General features: G+C 47.5%; 1 long non-coding RNA gene across 1 annotated transcript in view; it reads left to right on the top strand.

The window, feature by feature from the left end:
• The first annotated feature begins 813 nt into the window (after positions 1 to 813).
• Positions 814 to 6,074, top strand: part of LOC104946109 (uncharacterized) — a 36,030-nt gene continuing 30,769 nt past the window's right edge. The window contains exon 1 of the long non-coding RNA XR_798405.1: positions 814 to 956. This is a non-coding gene — a long non-coding RNA (uncharacterized lncRNA). The remainder of the gene's footprint in view (positions 957 to 6,074) is intronic.

The following is a 6,074-nucleotide window of genomic DNA, read 5'->3' as shown; positions in this document are numbered from 1 at the left end:
GCACTACTGTGACTAAAGAGCTTCATTCTGGGTTTCTAATTCACGGCTCAACAAGATAACGTGCTCGCTCAGAGAGTACTGTCAAGAAGAGGCAATCTGTTCGGTCACATTCTTTCCCAGGCCACAGGGCATGTTAAATATGGGCATATTTACTACATACTTGGCCATATAGACAAACTTCTATATTGTGTTTAATTTACTTTGTGATGTTCTATCTCACACAGGCTCCGCGCTCTACTCTATGGGTACTACTCTCATCAATGATACGCGAGCGTTCACACACTGAAGTTGTATAAACGTAGCCGGCCAATCAGGGTGAGCCTACCTGAATGCGCGCGCATATAAGGCAGCTACACTTGCTGACTGTCATCCTTTTCTCTTCAGCGAGCAGGACAACACCTGACAGAGAAAAGTAAAACGTTTGAAAGAAGAAGAAAGAAGTTATCATACCTTCATGGAGTCGCCACTTCTCGAGACCCGGGCCTGTCCTTCGTGCCCTGGCTTAATAGTGGGTGCCGATCCCCACCACCTCTGCTTCGAGTGTTTGGGGGACCAGGATATGGCCGAGGCACATTCAGCAGGCTGGGCGGAGAACCTCTGCCCCGCTGCCGCGTGAGAGGGCGGCTGCAAATAACACGGGTGTGTTGGGCGTCTTGCTGATTGCTCTTCCGCAAGATGCCCCCACCTCACCGGATCAGAGCGATTATTTGGCCGCAGCATCGGCCAAATTAATATCCTGGTCCACGGTGTGGCCGCCGCTGCTTGCCGTGTGAAGTCCCTGGCCACAGTGGGATCAAGCCACGTGGCACTTTCCAAAAAAAGACCGTGATGATCTCCTGGGAGCCCCCGTGTCTACGGAAGGGCTCTTTGGATCGATTTCCTTGGTCACATGGATGAGGAGAAGTCGCAGCTTGGCCGTATGCTGCTTCTTGCTCATCCTCAGAGGAGAGAACACTGTCCCACACTCGCCGCCCCCTGTAACTCCAGTAAAGGAAGCAGCAGGTGGGCCCTGTCCCCACGCACGTTCAGCAAATGTGTGGCCACAGCGCTTCAGCCGCTTCGCGGCCATGGCATGAGGGTTTTATTTTATCTCAACGACCTCGTAGTCATGGCCAGGTCCAGGGAATGGGCAGATGTTCCACACAGCCCAATTGATCTTACACCTAACCAAGTTGGGGGTTTGCGGTCAATTGGAAGAAGAGCAGTCCCATACCAACCGTTAGCCAACCGCTTATGGCACGTCTTTTGCAGGGGGTCAGGAGACAGCGCCCAGTGGTGCATGTCTCCACCCCGCAATTGGATCTGCCGTTAGTGTTTGAGGCTCTGAAGGCACTATCATTGAAAACAGCTTTGCTGCTTCCCTTGACTTCGGCTAAGAGAGTGTGCGAGCTGACCGCTCTGTCGGTGCACCCGAGTTGCCTTTTGATTCGGGTGACCGTAGCGGGGCGATACTCAGACCGAACCCCTCCTATGTTCCCAAGAACCTAAGGAGTTCGTTCAGGTCGAGGGCTATACAGTTAGACGGCTTTAGTCTTCCACCCCATACTGGGGACAGGGAGGCTAAATTGCACCTCCTCTGCCCGGTTTGTGCGCTGGCATGTTATGTAGGGCGCACAGCTTCCATTAGGCGCACTGAACAGCTGTTTGTGAGCTTTGGGGATGGTGTGGCCGGTAAAGTCATGAAGGGTGAATCTAACTATACAGAGAATGTGTTTTTTTTAACCACGATGTAAACGTGTATTTCTGCTGTAAAGTTGGGCANGAGCCCAATGTACCGGGCAGAGGCTCTAGACTCCCTTCCTCGCACCACGTCTGTCTTTCCTCTGACAGAGTGGCACGTAGCCTGCCCTCCTTCTCGATGGGGCTTACACCTCGCTCGCGATGGGGGCATACCCCTCGCTCGATGGGGGCGGCATTGAGCAAAATCCCCAGATACCCCACCTGCTGGTGAGGTATGGGACTGCTCTTCTTCCAATTGACTGCAAATTCCCAACTTGGTTAGGTGTAAGATCAATTGGGCTGTGTGGAACATCTGCCCATTCCCTGGACCTGGCCATGACTACGAGGTTGTTGAGATAAAATAAAACCCTCATGCCATGGCCGCGAATCGGCTGAAGCGCTGTGGCCACACATTTGCTGAACGTGCGTGGGGACAGGGAGTAGCCGAACGGTAGTCTGTTGTACTCGTAGGCTATCCCCTGGAAGGCAAAACGCAAATACTTCCTGTGTTTTGGCTTTCTAGCAATTTCGACATGAAAGTATGCTTCCCTCAGGTCGATGGTTTGTTAACCAATCGCCCGGCTGTACCAGTTCCAGTAACTGTAGGAATCCCAGTCACTTCTTCCTGTAACAGGTTGTGGTGGATCCCTCTCTTGCTGCCTGGATAGTCTGTATAACTTTGTCAGGCAGTCCACCCCTTCTCAGCCATTCCCTCTCAGGGGCCAAGCCTGGAGAGGTTTGCTCAGAGTGGGTAACGCCCCTAATGCACCCGCTTCCTGAGACAGCGCCCCCGGAACTGAGNATGGATAATAGTAATATGTTACTTAAGAATGAAAAGCATAATGTACAGTGTGTTTTGTGTGTTTTGTGGTTGCAGTGAAAATAAGAAATCACAGTTATTGCACTGTACATTATGCTTTTCATTCTTAAGTAACATATTACTATTATCCATATTCTCAAATGCATAAAGGTTTCAGGGAGGAAAGGAGCGTTTTTGGATTGTGGCTCTTGCAAAAATATTTTTTCGTCAATGTGGCTCCTGATTAGGACAAGGTTGAGTACCACTCGTCCAGAGCCTCTGTCCGGTACATTGGGCTCTATTCTATCCTGGCTATAGCTACTGATGGACACGGGGCTTGCTCATGCCACAGTCAAGGTGTATGCAGCAGCCATCTCGTCCTGTCATGCGGGATTTGGCGGCAGACCAGTCTTTAGCAAACCGCTTATGAAGCGTTTTTTGCAGGGGATCAGGAGACAGCGCCCAGTGGTGCATGTCTCCACCCCGCAATGGGAACTGCCATTGGTGCCCGAGGCTTTGGTTACGGAACCGTTTGAGCCTATGGAGCTCTCCTAGGCGCTATCATTGACAGAGAGAGAAGCAAAAAGAAACAGCTTTGCTGCTTGCTTTGACTTCTGCCAAGAGATTATGCGAGCTGACCGCTCTATCGGTGCACCCGAGTTGCCTTCTGGTTTGTGGTGACCGTAGCAGGGCGACACTCAGACCGAACCCCTCCTCTTTTCCCAAGAACCTAAGGAGTTCTTCCAGGTCGAAGGTTATACAGCTTGACGGTGGCAGGGGCTCCACCCACTATACCCATAGAGTCCAGTAGACGGCGGAGCCTGTGTGAGATGGGGGGGTTACGTATTGTAACCCTTGTTCTATAAGCACAGGCGAAGCACTCTACCTAGGGGCCCTGTCTTTCCTATGCCGCTCGCTGAAGAGGGTGTAGGATGACAGTCAGGAGGTGTAGCTGCCTTATATGCATTCAGGTAGGCTCGCCCTGATTGGCCGGCTACGTTTATACAACTTCAGTGTGTGAACACTCTCGTATCATTGATGAGAGTAGTACCCATAGAGTCCAGTAGAGGGCTCTGCCTGTGCTTATAGAACTAGGGTTACAATACATAACCCCCCGTTATATCAACCAGTGAAACATGGCCATTTATTCATAATAAAATGTCACATATAGTTACTAAAATTCACAAAAAGTCCTAAAAAACCCTGGGGCTCTAAAGAGTGCCATTTTACCATCACTTCTATTTTAATGAGCTCTCTTGGCTTTCTACATTCCTAAAACACCCACTGTGGCTTTGCATACATTCTACTAGCAGATGTGGCATTATAAAGCAACATTTTCACCTCTCACTTAGCAAGTGTAGGAAGTTGACTGAGGAGAAACCTTGGCTGCATGTAGCCCAGACTCCAACTTTGCTGGTTGAAGGCTAAAGCCAAAACCCATCTTGAGGTGAAGGAACATGTTCACTCATTTTCCTCCTTTTCAGCCTCCTCTTTGTCAGGTCTTAAGCCAAGACCAATGGGTCCTATTAGTGAGTGTGGCAGGCCAGCTGACAGGCTAGTCAATATCCATGAGAAGGCCACTTCATTAATGATCCCTACTTGCTCAGAGAGATGGAGAGGCCAGAGGAAGTGGCCTCTGACAGGCCACAGAGAAACGTGAAGTGTTTGGACTCATTTTCAGCAAGACGAAACATAACAGTTAATAGAGTGCCTGAAAGGTATATTTCCAAGAAGGGGAAGAAACAAATGAGAAAGATAACAAAAAGATAATCATAAAAAAACCTATAACAAAGTGGATATGATCCCTATTTTTTCTATATAAGGTCCTTGGTCCTTGTAAATGATTGGAATCATGTCGGGCGGCATATTAACATGGGACAGTCTAGCTTTTCATGTTTGAGAGAGCAAATCAATGGGTTTTGAAGGGTGTTAACCTCAAGTAAGTCCAGTGTTCAAGCTATTTGAATCCTGGAGATGTTTTGGACAGCTGATTGAGGATAAACCACATATCACTTTTAAGAAGTTTTTATTAGAACTAATCTATACTAAATAAATAGTTGTTAAGAATTTGGTTTACAGCACACCTGGATTAAAAAAAAATATCTCATTGACTATACCATCAGCCGTCACTCACATTTATTTTTTACAGCAGCCAAATCTGACCTAAAATAGCTTCCCGCATACCCACCCGTGTCACTGTTTATGTTTGTAAGCCCAATTAGGATGGACTATCTTTTTTACTTGAGCCGAATACTGGCTGCACTTGGTTCCAGGAAGAGGTCCCTGAAGTAATGGTTTGGACCAAAGGTTGAATGGCCAATAATTAATAATCCTTGCATTGGCCATTGATAAAAGTCCAATTTTAGATGTAAAAATGAAGACGAGACGCGTCATCTAACCCAAACGTAACATGAAGCCAGTGAAGAATTGATATTCAGGTCAATAATAAGAAAACAAATCCTTAGACGATAGTTGACAATTAGTTACCAGGTTGTATTTTACCTGCCATGCTCTCCACACGGATTAACCAATGTCTACTCGAAGTGTTTGGCCAATACTGCTTTGACTACATAAGGAAACCAGAATGTTACCGTTACCAAAATCCTGTCGCTTTGCCCCTTCTTTCTTTTTGAAAATGCATGTTTTTAGAATTGATCGCACAATAAATTCTAGGTTGGATTCCTGTTTGCTCTCTAGACACAGTGGAAAGCAAATATTTCCCGATAATAGTCGACATCCGAGGCTATATCTTCCAGGCCTGCAGTGCCGAGCCAGTGGAGAATTGTGGCAGAATGACAGGGAATAACAGCAGTTTGGTTGCTCGTGGGATTGCAGCAGCGATATGCTTTCCTAGAAGCTGTATTACTGTGTACTGCACTCTCTCGCAGCATATCCTGTATTGAAAGAGAAACCGATAAACCATTTCAGTGGATCACAATTCGTTTAGATAAGTCGCTCTTTGCAAGCCTCCGTGAACACACATCCCTTCCCCAACACAACACCAGATACACACCCACCTGCCTTTAGCCCTTGTTTTCCTTCATGTTGCGGAGCTCGTCAGCAAGGTGTGTGTTCCAGGGTGAAATGATGTTTCTGCCCTGGACGACATGGTAGAACTATCTGTGTAATAGAATTATCTGAAGAGGCCACTCAAAATTAACATAATATGGACTCAAAATGTAAATTGTCTTTCTGTGAAATGTAATGTGCATGTGTATCTGCTCCTCTCTGTCTTATCATCACCTCTCTCTCTCTGACTTTAGGTTCGCACACACACGCACACTTATTTCCTCTCTCTGGGAACAAATCCTCTGTGTTGATGTGGGCACACACACTTCCACACATTTTGGGTGCAAATTCTTGAGAGATGTGTGTTCCGCTGACACGTGTGAAGCTAAATGCCAACGTACCATTTAAGAGAGAAAGGGCAGCGGCACATCCAACCTTTGTAGTGTGTCATTCAGCGGTGTTCACAGCCGTTCACATGTAAAAATGAGGTCTCCTCTGTCCCGGGGAGCAGCAGATACCTTTCACCCTATCAGACGAAGGAGGGGGG

This window comes from Notothenia coriiceps, unplaced genomic scaffold, assembly GCF_000735185.1.
Source record: "Notothenia coriiceps isolate Sejong01 unplaced genomic scaffold, NC01 NC01_scaffold00010597, whole genome shotgun sequence".
Classification (NCBI taxonomy): domain Eukaryota; kingdom Metazoa; phylum Chordata; class Actinopteri; order Perciformes; family Nototheniidae; genus Notothenia; species Notothenia coriiceps.
This window is presented reverse-complemented; position numbering and strand designations above follow the sequence as displayed.